Source organism: Pristiophorus japonicus, chromosome 25 (genome assembly GCF_044704955.1).
Source record: "Pristiophorus japonicus isolate sPriJap1 chromosome 25, sPriJap1.hap1, whole genome shotgun sequence".
Taxonomy (NCBI): domain Eukaryota; kingdom Metazoa; phylum Chordata; class Chondrichthyes; family Pristiophoridae; genus Pristiophorus; species Pristiophorus japonicus.
Genome location: NC_092001.1, coordinates 10,322,885 through 10,337,734, shown reverse-complemented (window position 1 = coordinate 10,337,734; position 14,850 = coordinate 10,322,885). Strand labels below are relative to the sequence as shown.

General features: G+C 44.6%; 13 non-coding genes across 13 annotated transcripts; all 13 read right to left on the bottom strand.

Moving 5' to 3' along the window:
* Nucleotides 1–379: 379 nt before the first annotated feature.
* trnaf-gaa (transfer RNA phenylalanine (anticodon GAA)) lies at nt 380–457 on the bottom strand. Its single transcript has one exon. It is a non-coding gene; the product is annotated as a tRNA-Phe (tRNA).
* A 1,196-nt stretch (nt 458–1,653) lies between these two features.
* On the bottom strand, nt 1,654–1,725 carry trnae-cuc (transfer RNA glutamic acid (anticodon CUC)). Its single transcript has one exon. It is a non-coding gene; the product is annotated as a tRNA-Glu (tRNA).
* A 915-nt stretch (nt 1,726–2,640) lies between these two features.
* On the bottom strand, nt 2,641–2,718 carry trnaf-gaa (transfer RNA phenylalanine (anticodon GAA)). The gene has a single exon. It is a non-coding gene; the product is annotated as a tRNA-Phe (tRNA).
* A 1,196-nt stretch (nt 2,719–3,914) lies between these two features.
* Nucleotides 3,915–3,986, bottom strand: trnae-cuc (transfer RNA glutamic acid (anticodon CUC)). Its single transcript has one exon. It is a non-coding gene; the product is annotated as a tRNA-Glu (tRNA).
* Nucleotides 3,987–4,901: 915 nt separating this feature from the next.
* trnaf-gaa (transfer RNA phenylalanine (anticodon GAA)) lies at nt 4,902–4,979 on the bottom strand. The gene has a single exon. It is a non-coding gene; the product is annotated as a tRNA-Phe (tRNA).
* Nucleotides 4,980–6,176: 1,197 nt separating this feature from the next.
* Nucleotides 6,177–6,248, bottom strand: trnae-cuc (transfer RNA glutamic acid (anticodon CUC)). The gene has a single exon. It is a non-coding gene; the product is annotated as a tRNA-Glu (tRNA).
* A 915-nt stretch (nt 6,249–7,163) lies between these two features.
* Nucleotides 7,164–7,241, bottom strand: trnaf-gaa (transfer RNA phenylalanine (anticodon GAA)). Its single transcript has one exon. It is a non-coding gene; the product is annotated as a tRNA-Phe (tRNA).
* A 1,197-nt stretch (nt 7,242–8,438) lies between these two features.
* Nucleotides 8,439–8,510, bottom strand: trnae-cuc (transfer RNA glutamic acid (anticodon CUC)). The gene has a single exon. It is a non-coding gene; the product is annotated as a tRNA-Glu (tRNA).
* A 915-nt stretch (nt 8,511–9,425) lies between these two features.
* Nucleotides 9,426–9,503, bottom strand: trnaf-gaa (transfer RNA phenylalanine (anticodon GAA)). Its single transcript has one exon. It is a non-coding gene; the product is annotated as a tRNA-Phe (tRNA).
* A 1,197-nt stretch (nt 9,504–10,700) lies between these two features.
* trnae-cuc (transfer RNA glutamic acid (anticodon CUC)) lies at nt 10,701–10,772 on the bottom strand. Its single transcript has one exon. It is a non-coding gene; the product is annotated as a tRNA-Glu (tRNA).
* Nucleotides 10,773–11,687: 915 nt separating this feature from the next.
* Nucleotides 11,688–11,765, bottom strand: trnaf-gaa (transfer RNA phenylalanine (anticodon GAA)). The gene has a single exon. It is a non-coding gene; the product is annotated as a tRNA-Phe (tRNA).
* A 1,196-nt stretch (nt 11,766–12,961) lies between these two features.
* Nucleotides 12,962–13,033, bottom strand: trnae-cuc (transfer RNA glutamic acid (anticodon CUC)). Its single transcript has one exon. It is a non-coding gene; the product is annotated as a tRNA-Glu (tRNA).
* A 915-nt stretch (nt 13,034–13,948) lies between these two features.
* Nucleotides 13,949–14,026, bottom strand: trnaf-gaa (transfer RNA phenylalanine (anticodon GAA)). The gene has a single exon. It is a non-coding gene; the product is annotated as a tRNA-Phe (tRNA).
* Nucleotides 14,027–14,850: the final 824 nt, after the last annotated feature.

Below are 14,850 nucleotides of genomic sequence, written 5' to 3'. Positions count from 1 at the left end.
GATGGCCCATATGGGGATCGGGTCCGCGCTCTTGGCTTTATTAATACCACGCCCTAAACGACCGATTTAACCGGCAACAAAATGCCCCAGGGCTGCGTGAAAGCCCAGCCTAGATGATTTTGTATCCGGCACACACTGGGTGATAGAGTTACTGCATAAGAATTGAACACATCGCATCGCTTAAACATTGTTCACTCTTCATATACAAAACTGGGCAGAGTATAAATAGAAAGTAACAGAAAAAGAGCGCCGAATCTAAAAAAAATCATGTCGAAAATTAGTATCACGCAACCGCTGAACAGCTCTTCCCTCAAGCACTGTCTCGATATCAAACCAGCTTCTCCCCTTAAAATGAAGGAAACGCAAAATCACCAGATATTGCCGAAACCCGGGATTGAACCAGGGACCTTTAGATCTTCAGTCTAACGCTCTCCCAACTGAGCTATTTCTTCCCGACAGAAAACGAAGCAAAACTTTCTCACACCTTTTTGAAAGAAAACTTAAACCCCGGAAGGAATTGCCCCGCACACTCAGTCCTCATTTCTGGGCAATGAGCTCCGGATGTGTTCATGTAATGTATAATGATATTGAAAATCTTAATGCTCATGTTAACTTATCATTGCCCAATATCCAGGCACTCTCTGATTCCGGTATTGTGCACGTTGCTAAGTTGAAAATATGCATTTTTCCGCACTGGCAATGAATTGACTGATAGCCGGGCTGTGATCAGCTCGGTTTGTTAGGGTGATGCCGCGCATGAACGTACATGGAGAATAATGATCATTGTGATTGTTCTCACACTGCACTTAAATGTTGGCAAACCGTAAAGTGTCAAACAGCAATTGTCGTTCCATATGTTCATTTAATGTTCTGCTGAAGTGTTCATAAAGACACAAAGTTTGCACACCAGGCTAGATCGCACAGTGCTGAAGACACAGTGAAATATACTGGAGAGTTTATAACTGTTTCAGAACATAACATGTCAGCAAAATTCCGTGTTCTGTTCTCGGCACTGATGCGTTGTGAAAGGGAGACGGGCCAAAGTCCTATTGAGCCGCACTGACCCCGAGCCAAGGTGAAATTAAAGCAGGTTCAGTTCTTAGCATTGATATGATGAAGAGAGATAACAGTCGCGAATCAACGTTAGTGATGGTGAATCTCGGTTAGATCAAAAACTCCATGAATTCTCTGCCGGGAAATTCAGATCTTGGAAATCGCCTGTGAACGCTAAACATTGATATGCAGTGAGCCAATGTTCAATATAGAAGGGGCCCAGGCCAAATGAATGCTCAAGGATAAGTTATCAGTGCCCATGGTCCAGGCATTCCCTGATTCCAGTCTTGCACACGTTGCGAAGTTTAAAATGCTGAATATTTCCACAGTGGCAATGCATTGATTGATGATAAGCCCGAGTGCTGTGGCGCAAATAGGTACCTGGAAGACTAAAGATAGCCATGATTGGCAAAATTTACGTTGTCTATCAGCAATTGGAGTTCCACTTGTTGAGCGAGATCTTGTCATTTAGTGCAGATTTTAAAACAGAAGTGTCTGTTGTATCACGACACGCTGCTGATGGTTGGGGCGACAAAAGCGAGGTGAGCTGCAAGCTTGTTCAGGAACATCATTGCATTTCGAAGCATCGCAAATACAATGTTCCCTGACCGGGAATCGAACCCGTGCCGCGGCGGTGAGAGCGCCGAATCCTAACCACTAGACCACCAGGGAAGCTGCTGCAAACGTCTGTGCCAGCAAGCAGACCAACCCAGTCTTTCCTCCTTGCTGTTTCGAAATTCTCATCACATTCGCGCCAGGGAAAACTGTTCGCAGCAAATGGCAGTTGTTGTGGAGAACACCAAAGACATGTCCGCGCAATCGCAGCGTTAAGTGCGGCTAGGCTTCCACTGAAATCCATTTCATTCTCTCCTTTTTCCGGGAATTTTCACTCTCGGTACCGTGTGAACATTTCATTTTGTGCTTTTGTCCTGAACTTCAGCCTTTTGCCCAACTCCAGGCGACAGAACCGTTCTGTCTGCCTGTTCTGCTTATAACCATTGACAGAAACAGGTCTCCAGTTCAGGGGTTATCAGCAAAGCAAGAAACACGTATAAACAGAAAGTTGTGCCCTGCACACCTTCGGCAAAGAAGCAATGGCAGTTATTCCAAATAATTCCCATCCCTTGGGATTCCGTGTGGATTTGTTTCGTTATGAAGATTTGATTGTAAAAGTTACTAAAAACCGAATAAAAAGTATGAAAAATTGGGATGGCCCATATGGGGATCGGGCCCGCGCTCTTGGCTTTATTAATACCACGCCCTAAACGACCGATTTAACCGGCAACAAAATGCCCCAGGGCTGCGTGAAAGCCCAGCCTAGATGATTTTGTATCCGGCACACACTGGGTGATAGAGTTACTGCATAAGAATTGAACACATCGCATCGCTTAAACATTGTTCACTCTTCATATACAAAACTGGGCAGAGTATAAATAGAAAGTAACAGAAAAAGAGCGCCGAATCTAAAAAAAATCATGTCGAAAATTAGTATCACGCAACCGCTGAACAGCTCTTCCCTCAAGCACTGTCTCGATATCAAACCAGCTTCTCCCCTTAAAATGAAGGAAACGCAAAATCACCAGATATTGCCGAAACCCGGGATTGAACCAGGGACCTTTAGATCTTCAGTCTAACGCTCTCCCAACTGAGCTATTTCTTCCCGACAGAAAACGAAGCAAAACTTTCTCACACCTTTTTGAAAGAAAACTTAAACCCCGGAAGGAATTGCCCCGCACACTCAGTCCTCATTTCTGGGCAATGAGCTCCGGATGTGTTCATGTAATGTATAATGATATTGAAAATCTTAATGCTCATGTTAACTTATCATTGCCCAATATCCAGGCACTCTCTGATTCCGGTATTGTGCACGTTGCTAAGTTGAAAATATGCATTTTTCCGCACTGGCAATGAATTGACTGATAGCCGGGCTGTGATCAGCTCGGTTTGTTAGGGTGATGCCGCGCATGAACGTACATGGAGAATAATGATCATTGTGATTGTTCTCACACTGCACTTAAATGTTGGCAAACCATAAAGTGTCAAACAGCAATTGTCGTTCCATATGTTCATTTAATGTTCTGCTGAAGTGTTCATAAAGACACAAAGTTTGCACACCAGGCTAGATCGCACAGTGCTGAAGACACAGTGAAATATACTGGAGAGTTTATAACTGTTTCAGAACATAACATGTCAGCAAAATTCCGTGTTCTGTTCTCGGCACTGATGCGTTGTGAAAGGGAGACGGGCCAAAGTCCTATTGAGCCGCACTGACCCCGAGCCAAGGTGAAATTAAAGCAGGTTCAGTTCTTAGCATTGATATGATGAAGAGAGATAACAGTCGCGAATCAACGTTAGTGATGGTGAATCTCGGTTAGATCAAAAACTCCATGAATTCTCTGCCGGGAAATTCAGATCTTGGAAATCGCCTGTGAACGCTAAACATTGATATGCAGTGAGCCAATGTTCAATATAGAAGGGGCCCAGGCCAAATGAATGCTCAAGGATAAGTTATCAGTGCCCATGGTCCAGGCATTCCCTGATTCCAGTCTTGCACACGTTGCGAAGTTTAAAATGCTGAATATTTCCACAGTGGCAATGCATTGATTGATGATAAGCCCGAGGGCTGTGGCGCAAATAGGTACCTGGAAGACTAAAGATAGCCATGATTGGCAAAATTTACGTTGTCTATCAGCAATTGGAGTTCCACTTGTTGAGCGAGATCTTGTCATTTAGTGCAGATTTTAAAACAGAAGTGTCTGTTGTATCACGACACGCTGCTGATGGTTGGGGCGACAAAAGCGAGGTGAGCTGCAAGCTTGTTCAGGAACATCATTGCATTTCGAAGCATCGCAAATACAATGTTCCCTGACCGGGAATCGAACCCGTGCCGCGGCGGTGAGAGCGCCGAATCCTAACCACTAGACCACCAGGGAAGCTGCTGCAAACGTCTGTGCCAGCAAGCAGACCAACCCAGTCTTTCCTCCTTGCTGTTTCGAAATTCTCATCACATTCGCGCCAGGGAAAACTGTTCGCAGCAAATGGCAGTTGTTGTGGAGAACACCAAAGACATGTCCGCGCAATCGCAGCGTTAAGTGCGGCTAGGCTTCCACTGAAATCCATTTCATTCTCTCCTTTTTCCGGGAATTTTCACTCTCGGTACCGTGTGAACATTTCATTTTGTGCTTTTGTCCTGAACTTCAGCCTTTTGCCCAACTCCAGGCGACAGAACCGTTCTGTCTGCCTGTTCTGCTTATAACCATTGACAGAAACAGGTCTCCAGTTCAGGGGTTATCAGCAAAGCAAGAAACACGTATAAACAGAAAGTTGTGCCCTGCACACCTTCGGCAAAGAAGCAATGGCAGTTATTCCAAATAATTCCCATCCCTTGGGATTCCGTGTGGATTTGTTTCGTTATGAAGATTTGATTGTAAAAGTTACTAAAAACCGAATAAAAAGTATGAAAAATTGGGATGGCCCATATGGGGATCGGGCCCGCGCTCTTGGCTTTATTAATACCACGCCCTAAACGACCGATTTAACCGGCAACAAAATGCCCCAGGGCTGCGTGAAAGCCCAGCCTAGATGATTTTGTATCCGGCACACACTGGGTGATAGAGTTACTGCATAAGAATTGAACACATCGCATCGCTTAAACATTGTTCACTCTTCATATACAAAACTGGGCAGAGTATAAATAGAAAGTAACAGAAAAAGAGCGCCGAATCTAAAAAAAATCATGTCGAAAATTAGTATCACGCAACCGCTGAACAGCTCTTCCCTCAAGCACTGTCTCGATATCAAACCAGCTTCTCCCCTTAAAATGAAGGAAACGCAAAATCACCAGATATTGCCGAAACCCGGGATTGAACCAGGGAACTTTAGATCTTCAGTCTAACGCTCTCCCAACTGAGCTATTTCTTCCCGACAGAAAACGAAGCAAAACTTTCTCACACCTTTTTGAAAGAAAACTTAAACCCCGGAAGGAATTGCCCCGCACACTCAGTCCTCATTTCTGGGCAATGAGCTCCGGATGTGTTCATGTAATGTATAATGATATTGAAAATCTTAATGCTCATGTTAACTTATCATTGCCCACGATCCAGGCACTCTCTGATTCCGGTATTGTGCACGTTGCTAAGTTGGAAATTTGCATTTTTCCGCACTGGCAATGAATTGACTGATAGCCGGGCTGTGATCAGCTCGGTTTGTTAGGGTGATGCCGCGCATGAACGTACATGGAAGAATAATGATCATTGTGATTGTTCTCACACTGCACTTAAATGTTGGCAAACCGTAAAGTGTCAAACAGCAATTGTCGTTCCATATGTTCATTTAATGTTCTGCTGAAGTGTTCATAAAGACACAAAGATTGCACACCAGGCTAGATCTCACAGTGCTGAAGACACAGTGAAATATACTGGAGAGTTTATAACTGTTTCAGAACAAAACATGTCAGCAAAATTCCGTGTTCTGTTCTCGGCACTGATGCGTTGTGAAAGGGAGACGGGCCAAAGTCCTATTGAGCCGCACTGACCCCGAGCCAAGGTGAAATTAAAGCAGGTTCAGTTCTTAGCATTGATATGATGAAGAGAGATAACAGTCGCGAATCAACGTTAGTGATGGTGAATCTCGGTTAGATCAAAAACTCCATGAATTCTCTGCCGGGAAATTCAGATCTTGGAAATCGCCTGTGAACGCTAAACATTGATATGCAGTGAGCCAATGTTCAATATAGAAGGGGCCCAGGCCAAATGAATGCTCAAGGATAAGTTATCAGTGCCCATGGTCCAGGCATTCCCTGATTCCAGTCTTGCACACGTTGCGAAGTTTAAAATGCTGAATATTTCCACAGTGGCAATGCATTGATTGATGATAAGCCCGAGTGCTGTGGCGCAAATAGGTACCTGGAAGACTAAAGATAGCCATGATTGGCAAAATTTACGTTGTCTATCAGCAATTGGAGTTCCACTTGTTGAGCGAGATCTTGTCATTTAGTGCAGATTTTAAAACAGAAGTGTCTGTTGTATCACGACACGCTGCTGATGGTTGGGGCGACAACAGCGAGGTGAGCTGCAAGCTTGTTCAGGAACATCATTGCATTTCGAAGCACCGCAAATACAATGTTCCCTGATCGGGAATCGAACCCGGGCCGCGGCGGTGAGAGCGCCGAATCCTAACCACTAGACCACCAGGGAAGCTGCTGCAAACGTCTGTGCCAGCAAGCAGACCAACCCAGTCTTTCCTCCTTGCTGTTTCGAAATTCTCATCACATTCGCGCCAGGGAAAACTGTTCGCAGCAAATGGCAGTTGTTGTGGAGAACACCAAAGACATGTCCGCGCAATCGCAGCGTTAAGTGCGGCTAGGCTTCCACTGAAATCCATTTCATTCTCTCCTTTTTCCGGGAATTTTCACTCTCGGTACCGTGTGAACATTTCATTTTGTGCTTTTGTCCTGAACTTCAGCCTTTTGCCCAACTCCAGGCGACAGAACCGTTCTGTCTGCCTGTTCTGCTTATAACCATTGACAGAAACAGGTCTCCAGTTCAGGGGTTATCAGCAAAGCAAGAAACACGTATAAACAGAAAGTTGTGCCCTGCACACCGTCGGCAAAGAAGCAATGGCTGTTATTCCAAATAATTCCCATCCCTTGGGATTCCGTGTGGATTTGTTTCGTTATGAAGATTTGATTGTAAAAGTTACTAAAAACCGAATAAAAAGTATGAAAAATTGGGATGGCCCATATGGGGATCGGGCCCGCGCTCTTGGCTTTATTAATACCACGCCCTAAACGACCGATTTAACCGGCAACAAAATGCCCCAGGGCTGCGTGAAAGCCCAGCCTAGATGATTTTGTATCCGGCACACACTGGGTGATAGAGTTACTGCATAAGAATTGAACACTTCGCATCGCTTAAACATTGTTCACTCTTCATATACAAAACTGGGCAGAGTATAAATAGAAAGTAACAGAAAAAGAGCGCCGAATCTAAAAAAAATCATGTCGAAAATTAGTATCACGCAACCGCTGAACAGCTCTTCCCTCAAGCACTGTCTCGATATCAAACCAGCTTCTCCCCTTAAAATGAAGGAAACGCAAAATCACCAGATATTGCCGAAACCCGGGATTGAACCAGGGACCTTTAGATCTTCAGTCTAACGCTCTCCCAACTGAGCTATTTCTTCCCGACAGAAAACTAAGCAAAACTTTCTCACACCTTTTTGAAAGAAAACTTAAACCCCGGAAGGAATTGCCCCGCACACTCAGTCCTCATTTCTGGGCAATGAGCTCCGGATGTGTTCATGTAATGTATAATGATATTGAAAATCTTAATGCTCATGTTAACTTATCATTGCCCACGATCCAGGCACTCTCTGATTCCGGTATTGTGCACGTTGCTAAGTTGGAAATTTGCATTTTTCCGCACTGGCAATGAATTGACTGATAGCCGGGCTGTGATCAGCTCGGTTTGTTAGGGTGATGCCGCGCATGAACGTACATGGAAGAATAATGATCATTGTGATTTTTCTCACACTGCACTTAAATGTTGGCAAACCGTAAAGTGTCAAACAGCAATTGTCGTTCCATATGTTCATTTAATGTTCTGCTGAAGTGTTCATAAAGACACAAAGATTGCACACCAGGCTAGATCTCACAGTGCTGAAGACACAGTGAAATATACTGGAGAGTTTATAACTGTTTCAGAACATAACATGTCAGCAAAATTCCCTGTTCTGTTCTCGGCACTGATGCGTTGTGAAAGGGAGACGGGCCAAAGTCCTATTGAGCCGCACTGACCCCGAGCCAAGGTGAAATTAAAGCAGGTTCAGATCTTAGCATTGATATGATGAAGAGAGATAATAGTCGCGAATCAACGTTAGTGATGGTGAATCTCGGTTAGATCAAAAACTCCATGAATTCTCTGCCGGGAAATTCAGATCTTGGTAATCGCCTGTGAACGCTAAACATTGATATGCAGTGAGCCAATGTTCAATATAGAAGGGGCCCAGGCCAAATGAATGCTCAAGGATAAGTTATCAGTGCCCATGGTCCAGGCATTCCCTGATTCCAGTCTTGGACACGTTGCGAAGTTTAAAATGCTGAATATTTCCACAGTGGCAATGCATTGATTGATGATAAGCCCGAGTGCTGTGGCGCAAATAGGTACCTGGAAGACTAAAGATAGCCATGATTGGCAAAATTTACGTTGTCTATCAGCAATTGGAGTTCCACTTGTTGAGCGAGCTCTTGTCATTTAGTGCAGATTTTAAAACAGAAGTGTCTGTTGTATCACGACACGCTGCTGATGGTTGGGGCGACAACAGCGAGGTGAGCTGCAAGCTTGTTCAGGAACATCATTGCATTTCGAAGCACCGCAAATACAATGTTCCCTGACCGGGAATCGAACCCGGGCCGCGGCGGTGAGAGCGCCGAATCCTAACCACTAGACCACCAGGGAAGCTGCTGCAAACGTCTGTGCCAGCAAGCAGACCAACCCAGTCTTTCCTCCTTGCTGTTTCGAAATTCTCATCACATTCGCGCCAGGGAAAACTGTTCGCAGCAAATGGTAGTTGTTGTGGAGAACACCAAAGACATGTCCGCGCAATCGCAGCGTTAAGTGCGGCTAGGCTTCCACTGAAATCCATTTCATTCTCTCCTTTTTCCGGGAATTTTCACTCTCGGTACCGTGTGAACATTTCATTTTGTGCTTTTGTCCTGAACTTCAGCCTTTTGCCCAACTCCAGGCGACAGAACCGTTCTGTCTGCCTGTTCTGCTTATAACCATTGACAGAAACAGGTCTCCAGTTCAGGGGTTATCAGCAAAGCAAGAAACACGTATAAACAGAAAGTTGTGCCCTGCACACCGTCGGCAAAGAAGCAATGGCAGTTATTCCAAATAATTCCCATCCCTTGGGATTCCGTGTGGATTTGTTTCGTTATGAAGATTTGATTGTAAAAGTTACTAAAAACCGAATAAAAAGTATGAAAAATTGGGATGGCCCATATGGGGATCGGGCCCGCGCTCTTGGCTTTATTAATACCACGCCCTAAACGACCGATTTAACCGGCAACAAAATGCCCCAGGGCTGCGTGAAAGCCCAGCCTAGATGATTTTGTATCCGGCACACACTGGGTGATAGAGTTACTGCATAAGAATTGAACACATCGCATCGCTTAAACATTGTTCACTCTTCATATACAAAACTGGGCAGAGTATAAATAGAAAGTAACAGAAAAAGAGCGCCGAATCTAAAAAAAATCATGTCGAAAATTAGTATCACGCAACCGCTGAACAGCTCTTCCCTCAAGCACTGTCTCGATATCAAACCAGCTTCTCCCCTTAAAATGAAGGAAACGCAAAATCACCAGATATTGCCGAAACCCGGGATTGAACCAGGGACCTTTAGATCTTCAGTCTAACGCTCTCCCAACTGAGCTATTTCTTCCCGACAGAAAACGAAGCAAAACTTTCTCACACCTTTTTGAAAGAAAACTTAAACCCCGGAAGGAATTGCCCCGCACACTCAGTCCTCATTTCTGGGCAATGAGCTCCGGATGTGTTCATGTAATGTATAATGATATTGAAAATCTTAATGCTCATGTTAACTTATCATTGCCCATGATCCAGGCACTCTCTGATTCCGGTATTGTGCACGTTGCTAAGTTGGAAATTTGCATTTTTCCGCACTGGCAATGAATTGACTGATAGCCGGGCTGTGATCAGCTCGGTTTGTTAGGGTGATGCCGCGCATGAACGTACATGGAAGAATAATGATCATTGTGATTGTTCTCACACTGCACTTAAATGTTGGCAAACCGTAAAGTGTCAAACAGCAATTGTCGTTCCATATGTTCATTTAATGTTCTGCTGAAGTGTTCATAAAGACACAAAGATTGCACACCAGGCTAGATCTCACAGTGCTGAAGACACAGTGAAATATACTGGTGAGTTTATAACTCTTTCAGAACATAACATGTCAGCAAAACTCCCTGTTCTGTTCTCGGCACTGATGCGTTGTGAAAGGGAGACGGGCCAAAGTCCTATTGAGCCGCACTGACCCCGAGCCAAGGTGAAATTAAAGCAGGTTCAGTTCTTAGCATTGATATGATGAAGAGAGATAACAGTCGCGAATCAACGTTAGTGATGGTGAATCTCGGTTAGATCAAAAACTCCATGAATTCTCTGCCGGGAAATTCAGATCTTGGAAATCGCCTGTGAACGCTAAACATTGATATGCTGTGAGCCAATGTTCAATATAGAAGGGGCCCAGGCCAAATGAATGCTCAAGGATAAGTTATCAGTGCCCATGGTCCAGGCATTTCCTGATTCCAGTCTTGCACACGTTGCGAAGTTTAAAATGCTGAATATTTCCACAGTGGCAATGCATTGATTGATGATAAGCCCGAGTGCTGTGGCGCAAATAGGTACCTGGAAGACTAAAGATAGCCATGATTGGCAAAATTTACGTTGTCTATCAGCAATTGGAGTTCCACTTGTTGAGCGAGATCTTGTCATTTAGTGCAGATTTTAAAACAGAAGTGTCTGTTGTATCACGACACGCTGCTGATGGTTGGGGCGACAACAGCGAGTTGAGCTGCAAGCTTGTTCAGGAACATCATTGCATTTCGAAGCACTGCAAATACAATGTTCCCTGACCGGGAATCGAACCCGGGCCGCGGCGGTGAGAGCGCCGAATCCTAACCACTAGACCACCAGGGAAGCTGCTGCAAACGTCTGTGCCAGCAAGCAGACCAACCCAGTCTTTCCTCCTTGCTGTTTCGAAATTCTCATCACATTCGCGCCAGGGAAAACTGTTCGCAGCAAATGGCAGTTGTTGTGGAGAACACCAAAGACATGTCCGCGCAATCGCAGCGTTAAGTGCGGCTAGGCTTCCACTGAAATCCATTTCATTCTCTCCTTTTTCCGGGAATTTTCACTCTCGGTACCGTGTGAACATTTCATTTTGTGCTTTTGTCCTGAACTTCAGCCTTTTGCCCAACTCCAGGCGACAGAACCGTTCTGTCTGCCTGTTCTGCTTATAATCATTGACGGAAACAGGTCTCCAGTTCAGGGGTTATCAGCAAAGCAAGAAACACGTATCAACAGAAAGTTGTGCTCTGCACACCGTCGGCAAAGAAGCAATGGCTGTTATTCCAAATAATTCCCGTCCCTTGGGATTCCGTGTGGATTTGTTTCGTTATGAAGATTTGATTGTAAAAGTTACTAAAAACCGAATAAAAAGTATGAAAAATTGGGATGGCCCATATGGGGATCGGGCCCGCGCTCTTGGCTTTATTAATACCACGCCCTAAACGACCGATTTAACCGGCAACAAAATGCCCCAGGGCTGCGTGAAAGCCCAGCCTAGATGATTTTGTATCCGGCACACACTGGGTGATAGAGTTACTGCATAAGAATTGAACACATCGCATCGCTTAAACATTGTTCACTCTTCATATACAAAACTGGGCAGAGTATAAATAGAAAGTAACAGAAAAAGAGCGCCGAATCTAAAAAAAATCATGTCGAAAATTAGTATCACGCAACCGCTGAACAGCTCTTCCCTCAAGCACTGTCTCGATATCAAACCAGCTTCTCCCCTTAAAATGAAGAAAACGCAAAATCACCAGATATTGCCGAAACCCGGGATTGAACCAGGGACCTTTAAATCTTCAGTTTAACGCTCTCCCAACTGAGCTATTTCTTCCCGACAGAAAACGAAGCAAAACTTTCTCACACCTTTTTGAAAGAAAACTTAAACCCCGGAAGGAATTGCCCCGCACACTCAGTCCTCATTTCTGGGCAATGAGCTCCGGATGTGTTCATGTAATGTATAATGATATTGAAAATCTTAATGCTCATGTTAACTTATCATTGCCCAATATCCAGGCACTCTCTGATTCCGGTATTGTGCACGTTGCTAAGTTGAAAATATGCATTTTTCCGCACTGGCAATGAATTGACTGGTAGCCGGGCTGTGATCAGCTCGGTTTGTTAGGGTGATGCCGCGCATGAACGTACATGGAAGAATAATGATCATTGTGATTGTTCTCACACTGCACTTAAATGTTGGCAAACCGTAAAGTGTCAAACAGCAATTGTCGTTCCATATATTCATTTAATGTTCTGCTGAAGTGTTCATAAAGACACAAAGTTTGCACACCAGGCTAGATCTCACAGTGCTGAAGACACAGTGAAATATACTGGAGAGTTTATAACTGTTTCAGAACATAACATGTCAGCAAAATTCCGTGTTCTGTTCTCGGCACTGATGCGTTGTGAAAGGGAGACGGGCCAAAGTCCTATTGAGCCGCACTGACCCCGAGCCAAGGTGAAATTAAAGCAGGTTCAGTTCTTAGCATTGATATGATGAAGAGAGATAACAGTCGCGAATCAACGTTAGTGATGGTGAATCTCGGTTAGATCAAAAACTCCATGAATTCTCTGCCGGGAAATTCAAATCTTGGAAGTCGCCTGTGAACGCTAAACATTGAATGCAGTGAGCCAATGTTCAATATAGAAGGGGCCCAGGCCAAATGAATGCTCAAGGATAAGTTATCAGTGCCCATGGTCCAGGCATTCCCTGATTCCAGTCTTGCACACGTTGCGAAGTTTAAAATGCTGAATATTTCCACAGTGGCAATGCATTGATTGATGATAAGCCCGAGTGCTGTGGCGCAAATAGGTACCTGGAAGACTAAAGATAGCCATGATTGGCAAAATTTACGTTGTCTATCAGCAATTGGAGTTCCACTTGTTGAGCGAGATCTTGTCATTTAGTGCAGATTTTAAAACAGAAGTGTCTGTTGTATCACGACACGCTGCTGATGGTTGGGGCGACAACAGCGAGGTGAGCTGCAAGCTTGTTCAGGAACATCATTGCATTTCGAAGCACCGCAAATACAATGTTCCCTGACCGGGAATCGAACCCGGGCCGCGGCGGTGAGAGCGCCGAATCCTAACCACTAGACCACCAGGGAAGCTGCTGCAAAGGTCTGTGCCAGCAAGCAGACCAACCCAGTCTTTCCTCCTTGCTGTTTCGAAGTTCTCATCACATTCGCGCCAGGGAAAACTGTTCGCAGCAAATGGCAGTTGTTGTGGAGAACACCAAAGACATGTCCGCGCAATCGCAGCGTTAAGTCCGGCTAGGCTTCCACTGAAATCCATTTCATTCTCTCCTTTTTCCGGGAATTTTCACTCTCGGTACCGTGTGAACATTTCATTTTGTGCTTTTGTCCTGAACTTCAGCCTTTTGCCCAACTCCAGGCGACAGAACCGTTCTGTCTGCCTGTTCTGCTTATAACCATTGACGGAAACAGGTCTCCAGTTCAGGGGTTATCAGCAAAGCAAGAAACACGTATAAACAGAAAGTTGTGCTCTGCACACCGTCGGCAAAGAAGCAATGGCTGTTATTCCAAATAATTCCCATCCCTTGGGATTCCGTGTGGATTTGTTTCGTTATGAAGATTTGATTGTAAAAGTTACTAAAAACCGAATAAAAAGTATGAAAAATTGGGATGGCCCATATGGGGATCGGGCCCGCGCTCTTGGCTTTATTAATACCACGCCCTAAACGACCGATTTAACCGGCAACAAAATGCCCCAGGGCTGCGTGAAAGCCCAGCCTAGATGATTTTGTATCCGGCACACACTGGGTGATAGAGTTACTGCATAAGAATTGAACACATCGCATCGCTTAAACATTGTTCACTCTTCATATACAAAACTGGGCAGAGTATAAATAGAAAGTAACAGAAAAAGAGCGCCGAATCTAAAAAAAATCATGTCGAAAATTAGTATCACGCAACCGCTGAACAGCTCTTCCCTCAAGCACTGTCTCGATATCAAACCAGCTTCTCCCCTTAAAATGAAGGAAACGCAAAATCACCAGATATTGCCGAAACCCGGGATTGAACCAGGGACCTTTAGATCTTCAGTCTAACGCTCTCCCAACTGAGCTATTTCTTCCCGACAGAAAACGAAGCAAAACTTTCTCACACCTTTTTGAAAGAAAACTTAAACCCCGGAAGGAATTGCCCCGCACACTCAGTCCTCATTTCTGGGCAATGAGCTCCGGATGTGTTCATGTAATGTATAATGATATTGAAAATCTTAATGCTCATGTTAACTTATCATTGCCCAATATCCAGGCACTCTCTGATTCCGGTATTGTGCACGTTGCTAAGTTGAAAATATGCATTTTTCCGCACTGGCAATGAATTGACTGATAGCCGGGCTGTGATCAGCTCGGTTTGTTAGGGTGATGCCGCGCATGAACGTACATGGAAGAATAATGATCATTGTGATTGTTCTCACACTGCACTTAAATGTTGGCAAACCGTAAAGTGTCAAACAGCAATTGTCGTTCCATATGTTCATTTAAAGACACAAAGTTTGCACACCAGGCTAGATCTCACAGTGCTGAAGACACAGTGAAATATACTGGAGAGTTTATAACTGTTTCAGAACATAACATGTCAGCAAAATTCCGTGTTCTGTTCTCGGCACTGATGCGTTGTGAAAGGGAGACGGGCCAAAGTCCTATTGAGCCGCACTGACCCCGAGCCAAGGTGAAATTAAAGCAGGTTCAGTTCTTAGCATTGATATGATGAAGAGAGATAACAGTCGCGAATCAACGTTAGTGATGGTGAATCTCGGTTAGATCAAAAACTCCATGAATTCTCTGCCGGGAAATTCAGATCTTGGAAATCGCCTGTGAACGCTAAACATTGATATGCAGTGAGCCAATGTTCAATATAGAAGGGGCCCAGGCCAAATGAATGCTCAAGGATAAGTT